Consider the following 10,400-nt stretch of genomic DNA (forward strand, 5'->3'; position numbering starts at 1 on the left):
TACGTGTTAAAAGAAGTAGGCCCAGCAGAAACACTGTATCCCATGAGAGAAGTGCCAGGTGGGAAATATGTACATGTCCTGTGGTCCCGGCAAGACATTGTGTCTTTTACCAATGACTTCCCAAGATTAAGAGAGAAGCCAGTGGAGTGGAATAGGCAGGTGGAGCGATTTGTGAAAGTCCAAAAGTGTCTCCTGAAGGATCTAGATGGGTTCTTTGACATTGTAGTTCCTGTAGATTTATGGACTGATTGCAAGATAGCAATTGATTGGCCCAGTGACGAATATGCGAGAGATTCCCGAACCGGAGCTCCTTCCCCAGATGTAATGAGAAAGTTTGACCAAGTCATACAATACCAAAAAGGGAAGGTACCAGCGAAAGAAACTGATTAGACCCGAATAGATAGAACTACTCAGGATCATAACGAAACTGTGCATTCCTATTATGAAAGATTGCTACAGGTGTTCAAAACCTACAGTGGAATCGATAACATCGAAATGAAGGATATGACCCATTTCATTTATCGATTCGTATTGGGTTTGAGACCGGAAATATCCCAGTGGATTAAAGATAATAAAATCTGTTCGCAGGGAAAACCCATAGATGAGGTTCTCAAGTACGCTAAGTACTGTGAGGATGAGATGGAGAACAAAAAGAAGGCCCTGAAGGAGAAAGTAATGTGGGCACAGGTGAAATTGGCTGAGCAACAAGAGAAACAGTTAAGTAAATTGAATAGTAATACTCCAAATACTAACTCTGGGGGAGGAGGGAAACCCCGAGCAAAGATGAGTAAAGAAGAGGCCAAAAAGAAGTTCCCCTGTCACGGGTGCGGTCAGATAGGGCACTGGAGAGACGAGTGTCCACATTTGCAGGCTGGTAATGCCCCCATAAATGGTTTAAATCCACAGGTGCAGAAAGAGGGGCCACGAAAGAATCAGCAACAGGTAAATCAGCATCCATTGCCTCGAGCTCCTAGACCTAATTATAAGAATCAGACTCAGCAGAATAGGGGGTCGAGGTATGGGAGGGAGGGAATGAGAGAAATGTAGCAACTTCACAATTCCTGTTAAATGATACATTCCTCTGTGATGAACCATGCTGACGGGGCCTGAGCGGGGAGGACGAGGAGTGCGTGCTTGGCGCCTCCTTACTGTTAGACCAGACAGGACCATACATTGAAGGAAAGGTTGGAGAAATGACGTCACCTTTCTGTTGGACACTGGTGCTACCCGTTTGACTGTGAGAACAGCGGACGTTCCAAACCTACCCCTCTCGGGAGAAGCTATCCAAGTAGTGGGCGTATCAAACCAGATAATTAGTACCCCTGTAACTGAACCAATGGAGATTTCTATAGGGAATTTCAAAGAAATGCACAGATTTGTTGTCTGTGACTCCAGTCCAGTGAATCTACTGGGACGTGATTTGTTGTGCAAAATGAACTGTACCATCTTTTGCACACCAAAAGGCGTCGAAATTCAGACCCCAGATGAAGACGACCTGTACAAACTAATGTTGCTAAGGCCCGATGCAGCAGTTAAAGCACTGACAATTCATGATTTACCGGAAGAGCTCCAACAAAAGGTGATACCGGAGGTGTGGGATTTCACCGGGAAAGATGTGGGGTTAATGGCAAATGTGGACCCAGTTAAAATAGCCATTAAACCCAATGCTGTCTACCCAAAAACCAAACAGTATAAAATGAGTGCAGAAGTGAAAGCTGGAGTTGCAATTGAAGTAAACAGATTGCTGGAGGCAAACATAATACAGGAAGTATTGAGCAGTCCTTGTAATTCACCCATAATTGGAATTAAAAAGCCTAGCGGAAAGTACAGGGTAGTGCAGAACCTGCGAAAGGTAAACCAAATTGTTGTACCTTGCTGCCCCATAGTGCCAAACCCTGCAGTAATCCTGTACAATTATCCCATGGAATGCGGAATGGTTCACTGTCATTGATTTATGCCATGCGTTCTTTTCCATCCCATTGCATCCAGACAGTAAATTTCTTTTCTCGTTTGAGTTTGGCAGTCATGTCTACGTCTGGAATCGTGTCCCCCAGGGGTACACAGAAAGCCCTTCGATTTTTAATCAGATTCTAAAAAGGTGCCTTGAATCCTTAGTCCTGCCAAAAGAGTGTGTTTTGGTTCAGTACATAGACGACCTTTTAGTGGCGTCTAAAAGTCAAAGCGACTGTGTTATTGATACCATTGCCTTATTAAATCATTTGGGCAAGGAAGGACATAAAGTATCTCCTGACAAATTGCAGTTCTGTAAAAATTCTGTGAAATATCTGGGGCACCAGATAGAAAAGGGTGTCACGAAGGTTACTTCAGAAAGAATTAGAATAATTCGAGATATGGAATTACCTAGAACCCAGAAGGAAGTCAGAATGTTCCTAGGGGTTGTGGGATACTGCAGACAGTGGATTGTGGGATTTGCTGTTTTAGCCAAACCTTTGATAAAAATGACCAAGAAAGGAGTAGATGATCCAGTTAGCTGGGATGACGAAAGCATGACAGCCTGGATAAAATTACGAAATTGTCTGTGCTCAGCTCCTGCATTAGGAATGCCCGATTACTCCAAGAACTTTGAATTGTTCTGTGATACACGAGACAATTGTGCGCTCTCAGTCCTAACACAAGAACATGGTCTGACTAGACGTCCAGTGGCCTACTTTTCAGCCACTCTGGACCCAATGGCTGCTGGGCTACCTGGGTGTCTGAAAGCAGTAGCTGCTACTTGCACGAGTCTGGAACAGAGTGAAAACATTGTCATGGGACATCCTGTAACGGTTTATGTTCCACATTCAGTTGTGATTCTGTTGACCCGAACCAAGACCCAGTATCTCACACTTAGTCGGCTGACTAAGTATGAGAGAATTCCTATTGGTGCAGAGAATGTGATAATTTCCTGATGCAATATTCTGAACCCTGCAACCTTGTTGCCCCTCACCCAAAATGCAGAAGTGGAGGGCGAAATTGAACATAACTGCATTGATTTACCTGAATTTAGCACCAAACCACGACCTGATATAAAAGAAACGGCCTTTCCCATAGAGGACCTTGTGATGTTTGTGTATGGCTCCTGTTTGAGACATGATGATGGCGGGTTGAGTGCTGCCTATGCTGTAGTCACGCTGGAAACGACCCTGGAAGCCTCCTACTTAAGCGAAATAAAATCTGCCCAAGTAGCCGAGTTAATTGCATTGTCAAGAGCTTGTTAGCAAGGGAAAAATAAGAGAGTAACCATATACACTGACAGTCAATATGGTTACGGGGTTGTTCATGACTTCGGCCAGCTATGGTTACAAAGAGAATTCATGACTTCCTCAGGTACCCCTATCAGAAATGTAAAAGTGGTACAAAACCTACTGGAAGCAATCCAGTTACCCAAAGAATTGGCGGTGGTCAAATGTGCTGCTCACTAGTCTGGTAATGACGATGTGACAGCCGGGAATAGATATGCTGACCAAATTGCCCAATATTGTGCCCGATACAAAATGTCCCTAAAAATAAAATTATGGGGGGGCGGAAACAGCTGCCAACTTATGGTGTTTGAGAATGTATCTTCTTGGAGGGAACTGAAAGAGTTGCAGCAAGCAGCGGAGGAGGAGGAAAAGCAAAGATGGGAGACTGAGGAATGTCAGCCAAGGGACAGGGATGGTGTTATGGTTGATAAGGCGGGTGTGCCTGTGTTACCAGATAGCATGGCTACCCCAATGGCCCGGATGATTCATGGAGATACACATATTGGGAGGGATGCAATGTGCCGTATGTTCCACCAAGTGTTCTACAACTCAAAGTTCAGAAACATCGCGGAGATGCTTTGCCAGAGGTGCTTAGTGTGCCAGCAGTTCAACGCAGGGAAGAGGACTGTAGTAGAGCAAAGTACAATTGGAAAGGCAGAAGGTCCTTTGTCAGACTACAGGCAGACTTTATTCAGTTACCCATGTGTAAAGGATATAGATATGTTCTGGTAATAGTTTGCCTATTCTCAAGGTGGGTGGAAGCCTACCCAGCAAAGAAAAATGATGCCATTACTGTAGCCAAATTGTTACTCAGGGAGCTAATACCTAGGTATGGATTTCCAGAAACAATTGAAACAGACAGAGGTGGGCACTTTGCCAATGAAGTTTTAAAAGAGCTCTATACAGCATTCAAGATTGAGCCTAAGCTATATTGTGCATATCATCCAGAGGCTTCTGGAGTAGTTGAACAAGTGAATGGCACTATAAAATCAAGATTGGCAAAGATTTGTAATTCTACAGAACTGAACTGGATAGAAGCATTACCTCTTGTCCTGATGGGATTGAGAAGCATTCCAAACCGAAAGACAGGCCTAAGCCCCCATGAAGTACTAATGGGAAGAGTTATGCGACAGGCATGGGTACCTGGACACAAACTGCTAAGTATTTCTGATGATTTGGTACTAGAATACTGCAGGCAGCTGGGTGACCAAGTGCTTTCTATCTCTCACCAGATTGGGGAGGCTGCTTTCGAATGGCCAACAACTCCTGCCCATAAACTGAAACCTGGAGATTGGGTTGTGTTGAAGAAACATACCCGGATGAGTTGCCTTGCACCAAAGTGGGGAAAACCGAGGCAAGTGATCCTTGTCACTACCACTGCTGTGAAGTGCGCCGGCGTGCCAAAGTGGATTCATGCCAGCCATACCAAGAAGGTAACTGAAGAAGAGGCGGCTGAAGCTGAAGGTGGTGTAGCTGAGGAGACTCCAGACGAGGGTCCGGATCTAGCTGATGTAACTGTGAAGAAGTGTGGCTCACGGTGTAGAGCAGGCAGACCCAGAAGCTGAGGTCAGACCCGGGACCAGGGTTCAATTCCCGACGTGGCAGGGTCTTGAGCTCAAATGTCCATGGACTCGATAATTCTCGCTTCGGTGCCTGCTCTAATCATGGGTTCTCACTCTGTAACTCTGGGCATTAAGCTTGCTTAATCTCCACAACGGCCCCCCTGCCTGGCTTTCACCTTGGAGATGCCCTGTAGGGGCTATCTCACAGGGAAAAAAGCCAGGACGGGTTCCCAAGGCAAGTGCCGGGAAACCTCCGGGTAGCTGTGCGCTCAATAAATGCAATAATAATAATAATAATACTACCGAGCACCAGTCAAGACGAATGGTTCCCAGCAGACGATCTGATTCTTGATCCAATAAGAACCAGAAAGTATTCCTATCTAGATAGAGAGTGGGATAGTGAGGAAGAGACAGGACTAGAAGAAGGTCAGGTTATCGAGATTCACGTCAGACCTGATCAGGAAATAGGTCAAGTAGGGACAGGCCAAGTCATCGACACCCCTCCAAAGACTCCAGAAACTGAAAAGGGACAGATAGTAACTAGGGCTGAAGTTCATGCGGAAGAAAATCAAGGGTTCGAAGTGCATGAACAGGAACAGATAGACATAGACGAACGTGTTCAGGAGACAGAGCCAGAAACAGTTGAAAATCAAAGACAAATCAAAAATATACCCGAACAAGGCCAGTTTAGAAACCAGGCAGAAGAAACTGAAGAAAGACCTGGGACTAGTCAGACAGGAAGGGAAAAAGACACTGCCAAAACAATAGTGCCACAACAGAACGAAAATAAAAGGGTTCGTGAAGAGGGCCAAACTACAGTAACAGCTAAAAGGCTCAAGAAGAAAAGTGAACCCAGATACATAAAGAGACTGAAATTAAGATTAAAAACAGTGGAAGAGAAAATAGAAGACCGGAAAAGAGCTGCTAGTGAAAGACAGAAAACAGGAACGCAGCAAAACAGACGCAGTACCAGAATAAAAAGACAAAACAAAAACTATCGGAGTCCTGAATGGACTTACTTGGTGTTGGAAGAAATTGATGATCCTGAAATAAGCGACAAAAGCGATCAAGATTCGATTGAGGATCTGAGTCCTGAGGAAGAAGACCCAACTTGAAAGTGAAACTGCGTAAGCCTCTTGTGTTGAGAAACAAAGAGGGGTTGGAAAGCCACCTGTAAGCTAAAATGTCTGATTCAAATGTGAATGGAAGACCTAGAGGGAATTGTTGTAAAACCTGCTGTAAGATATGCTTATGTAGTGTAGCGATAGTAATAGTAATATGGATAGGACTAACTGTCTTTATACCTTTTATGATAAGTAAGGATACTAACCTGTACCCCACTAAATCAGTGTCACCAGACACAGAAGTTGTACATACCGAAGAAAAACCACGTAGTGTAGAAAGACGTGACAATTCAGTTAGCCTGAAACAAACACGACCTGACTTAGAAGCACCAGATGAGGAAGGACTACATTTTCACAAAATGAGAAACAGGTCACATTTAAATGTCTTTGCAAATCTTTTAGTGCATTATGTAGAAGCTATGGTTATAGAAGATTGTTATGTCTGCATGAAGCTACCCATTTCAGTAGCTGAAGGTGTGACCTATCACCATTTACCCCTGACCTATGGAATTTCCTGTAGTATATTAGCAAGCTTATTTTATAGAAGCACTTTACAGTACTACTATTCAAACACTGACGTGATTTTTTCTGAACTTCCTATTCGGGGAAACCTGAACATTATACATGTTAGAAGCGAAGTGACTCGTTACATGGGAGAATACTATCTGACTATAGGTGACATAGATTTAAATGAAGCTCGCAGAGATAATCTGACTTGTTCATTACATGAGCAAGAGCTCATGTTCTTAAAAATGGCAGAAAAGAGAAGGGAGAGTTTCCAAAGAAAGGCCAATGATAAGAGACAGAAAACTCCTAAATGGGCTGAAAACATGGAAAGCACCTCAAATGGCGAAGCTAATCCTGCACTGTTGCTGGACTTTGAACGGAAAGGGAAACTCTGTCTTCATAGAGAAAAGACTAGTTATTATAACAATGTATTCATCGGTTCCAGTGAATGCGAACATAATTCCCATTTAATTGGAGGTTGGGGTTTCAAAAATGGGTCAGAACCTGTGTTTCCCGGAATTTATTATATATGTGGAAACAAGGCTTATTTCAAATTGCCAGATCACTGGTATGGAAGCTGCTATTTTGGCATTGTCTTCCCGAAAATATACCATGTGAACAACGCCGCTGGAAGCAATGAAAATACTAATGGTTTAGTACGTAGTAGACGTGAAAGTGTAGGAGAAATTATAGGTGATATATTTAGTGCACTGATACCTGGAGTGGGAGTGGTTCTGAATACTCACCGTATTTGCAAATTATCTACAGTAGTGGATCGGTTATCTACTGACAGTGCTGCTGGATTCCTGCTGGACAATACTGAAATGGTTGCGATCAGATCAATGGTTTTACAGAATCCCCTTGCTCTTGATACCTTATTGGCAAAAGAGGGCGGAGTCTGCAGGATGCTGAAGGCGCAACATTGTTGCACTTACATTCCTGATAAGAGTGTAGAAATTAAGAAATATGTACGAAACATAACTAATTTGGAAAAAGAACTCAAACCACTGAAGGTTGATAGTGCCTGGAAGAGACTGTAGGTAGTTGGTTTTCTAACATAGGTGGAAGTCTCGTTGGGAAAATACTGATGCCAATAGCTGGAATAAGTTTGATTGGGTTTATTGTAATAATTTGCTGTAAATGCCAAAAGTGCAGAAAGAAGTACACTGTAAATAGGAGGGGAGTGAAGCGGAATGTGGATGAGCTGGAATTAGAAGAATTAAGAAATCAGATTTACAAAAAGGCCAAGAGTTTCCATCCGAATAAGGATGCTGAAAAGAGGCTAAACAACAAATTTATTGAAATAGAGATGAATGAGATGTAAGAAAGAAAGTTGGCATCTGTTTCCATTAATAGTGATGATAGTAAATATCTTCAAAGAGGGGATTGATGGAGCAAGGATTCGCACGTAAAGCGACTTGCTCACATTCATGAACCTCGTTAACGTGTAATAGTATTAACCAATCCTGTTTGTCATTAATATTCCACTTTTACAGTACACGCGGGTGTCCGAGAGACACTTGCCGATGTGTCTATTAATCCTAACAACGCTTGCATCCTACAGAATGGCTGCTTCGCAGAAATCCAGTCTGCGCATGCGTCGGTCCTACCCATGTGATTTGACGCACTCGCAGTTTTGGAGGGATATTTTGCTCATGCGCATTGTAGCTAAAATGGCCGCTTGTCTCTAAACACGCTCTCTGCTTGCCCATGCCGCTTTGCATTTCTATCTATTTCTGCTAACTCTGAACCGCTATAGTTATTATGAAGTAAGGGGTGCAGTGTAGATTATCATGGTGTACAGTGTATTCATTTTTTCCTGTGTTTCTAATTTGTTTCCGCTTACTTTTCATGTACCGCGAATCTGTGGGCCTGGGAGTGGGGAGCCTCTCCATCTTAGAAGTCTATGTGGACCCGATCACGTGACATGAGAACCGAGCCTTGCATCAGTGGAACTCAGCCAGCCGGCTACCGAAGCTGAGATGCTCCTGGGAACCTGCCCCTTAACCCAGGGAGAAGAAGCTGAATTTCACCTGAAAACGTTACATTTGTTTCTTTCCACTGTGTGCTCTATTGTTCTCTTCCACACGTATGCCTGGGAACAGGAATGTAAGGGGTGGGTACTGAAAATGGAATATTAAACATGGGAACCCAGAATTTTAGGTGGTAACAATGACCTAACCACCTCTCCTGACCAATCGTAAGTTGGGGACCCTGTCACTTGCAACATTTGTGGGTGGTCTAGGGACCTGAAAAGGGTATAACTAGCCTAGTTTTAGTTAAAGAAATTGTCCGACTTGTCCGAATAGCTGACCTGTCACCGACCCTACGACTCTATAGGTGATTGATACAGAGAGCTGCGGAGCCCTCTGTCCGAACTTTCCACAAACTCCAAGGGGTGGAAATAGACTTAAGTGCTGGCGAAGCACTTTGCTGGGAGATTGGAGAACCCAATCGGGGTTACTGGCGGATTCCGGGCAGTGAGAGGGTAGCGCAGGCGTTGCATCCGAAGCTGCAGGTGTTGGTCGTGCCCTTTGGTGAGCCCAGTCCTGACCCAAGTCCTGAGGGGTATCCTGTCCTGATTGTCCGTGAGCTGTACCTGCTCACCTACTGGCATCCTAAATCCTTGAGGGTCCTTGTCCTCGTCTTTTCCCGAAACTGACCCGTGGCCAGGGTTAGTCCTTATTCCTGTCCTAGGTAAATATAACCTGTGGGTGTCCGTTTTCCATCCTCTTTCCTCCTGTTCTTTAATAAAGCCTCTATGCCCATGATATTCTCTCTGTCATCTCCGATATCGTAAATGCGAACTGTTTATTAGTTATGTTCCATTTTACCCTTCCTGTAGGGCATACTGAAACTGTATTACTTTAATAGTGTGTTTGCCTGGATTGATGTCTAGATTTAAGTTTAGTTAACAGATAGACTAAGATTAGAGATGAAACTCTTAAAGGTCTCTAGAAATTCACCGACTAATGTGTTTTAAACTTATCTACCCTAGTATAAGCCTGAACTGAATAGTATGTTCCCTGTTACCCTTATCCCATAGAATCCCACTCGCAATCAATGGTGCTTGCCCTTATCCATAGCTACTTTATTGTTGTAATCTTGATCATTGATGTTTTGATTTGCATCAGTTTTATTCTCTTGTCACTTTGAATTTTACTTACTATATAAAAATCCTTATAACCCGCCAGGTGTCTGTAGTCATTAAAGTATCACTAAGTGTTATTGGATGAATAGAGTATTTAGGAATATCTTGTCTCCTGTCTACAACTAGCTCCTGATTCATCGGGAGAATATGTACCTGTGGTAAGTCAGGTACCATGGTAATAGTGTTAAAGAAGACACATACAAAGTACTGATAGTGGTGTGTAAACTCGCTCGACTCACATAATAGTGTCACAATCACGTCATGGGCCCAAGTGCGTGAAAATCTGGTAAACTCAGAGCCGGGTGACCTGCGCGCTCTATCTATGGCATCTACCAAAACAAAGAAAGACTGGTCAATCAAAGACCTTCTCCTCAGGTCTGGTGTCATGGGCTCTGAGACTCTCCCTTCTTCAGCTGGTAGTCCCGTGGACAGGGAGGCAGTGGATGCTGAAAGCCCAGTCCCACACACCTTCCTAGAGTCCCTATTTGCCTCTCTGAAAGATGACCTGCATAACCCAGGAACTGAAGGAAAAGCGGAAGGACTTGGACTCTCTGGACAACAGAGTGGATATGCTGGAGGCAAGGGCTACAACAAGGGATGAGGAGATAGAACAGCTCCATCAAGAGGTCATCTGCCTGTAGGATCAACAAGCAGACCTCCAAACGCACATGGAATACCTCGAAAACCATTCCCGGAGGAACAACATTCAGATCCGAGCTGTTCCACAGAGGTCCAAAGGGCAAGACATAGAAACTTTCATGGAGGAACTCTTTGGCTTCATCCTAGGAGCCCGCCAGAACAATGGATTAAGCTG

The sequence above is a fragment of the Lissotriton vulgaris genome, chromosome 2_1, assembly GCF_964263255.1.
Source record: "Lissotriton vulgaris chromosome 2_1, aLisVul1.2, whole genome shotgun sequence".
In the NCBI taxonomy this organism is placed as follows: Eukaryota; Metazoa; Chordata; class Amphibia; order Caudata; family Salamandridae; genus Lissotriton; species Lissotriton vulgaris.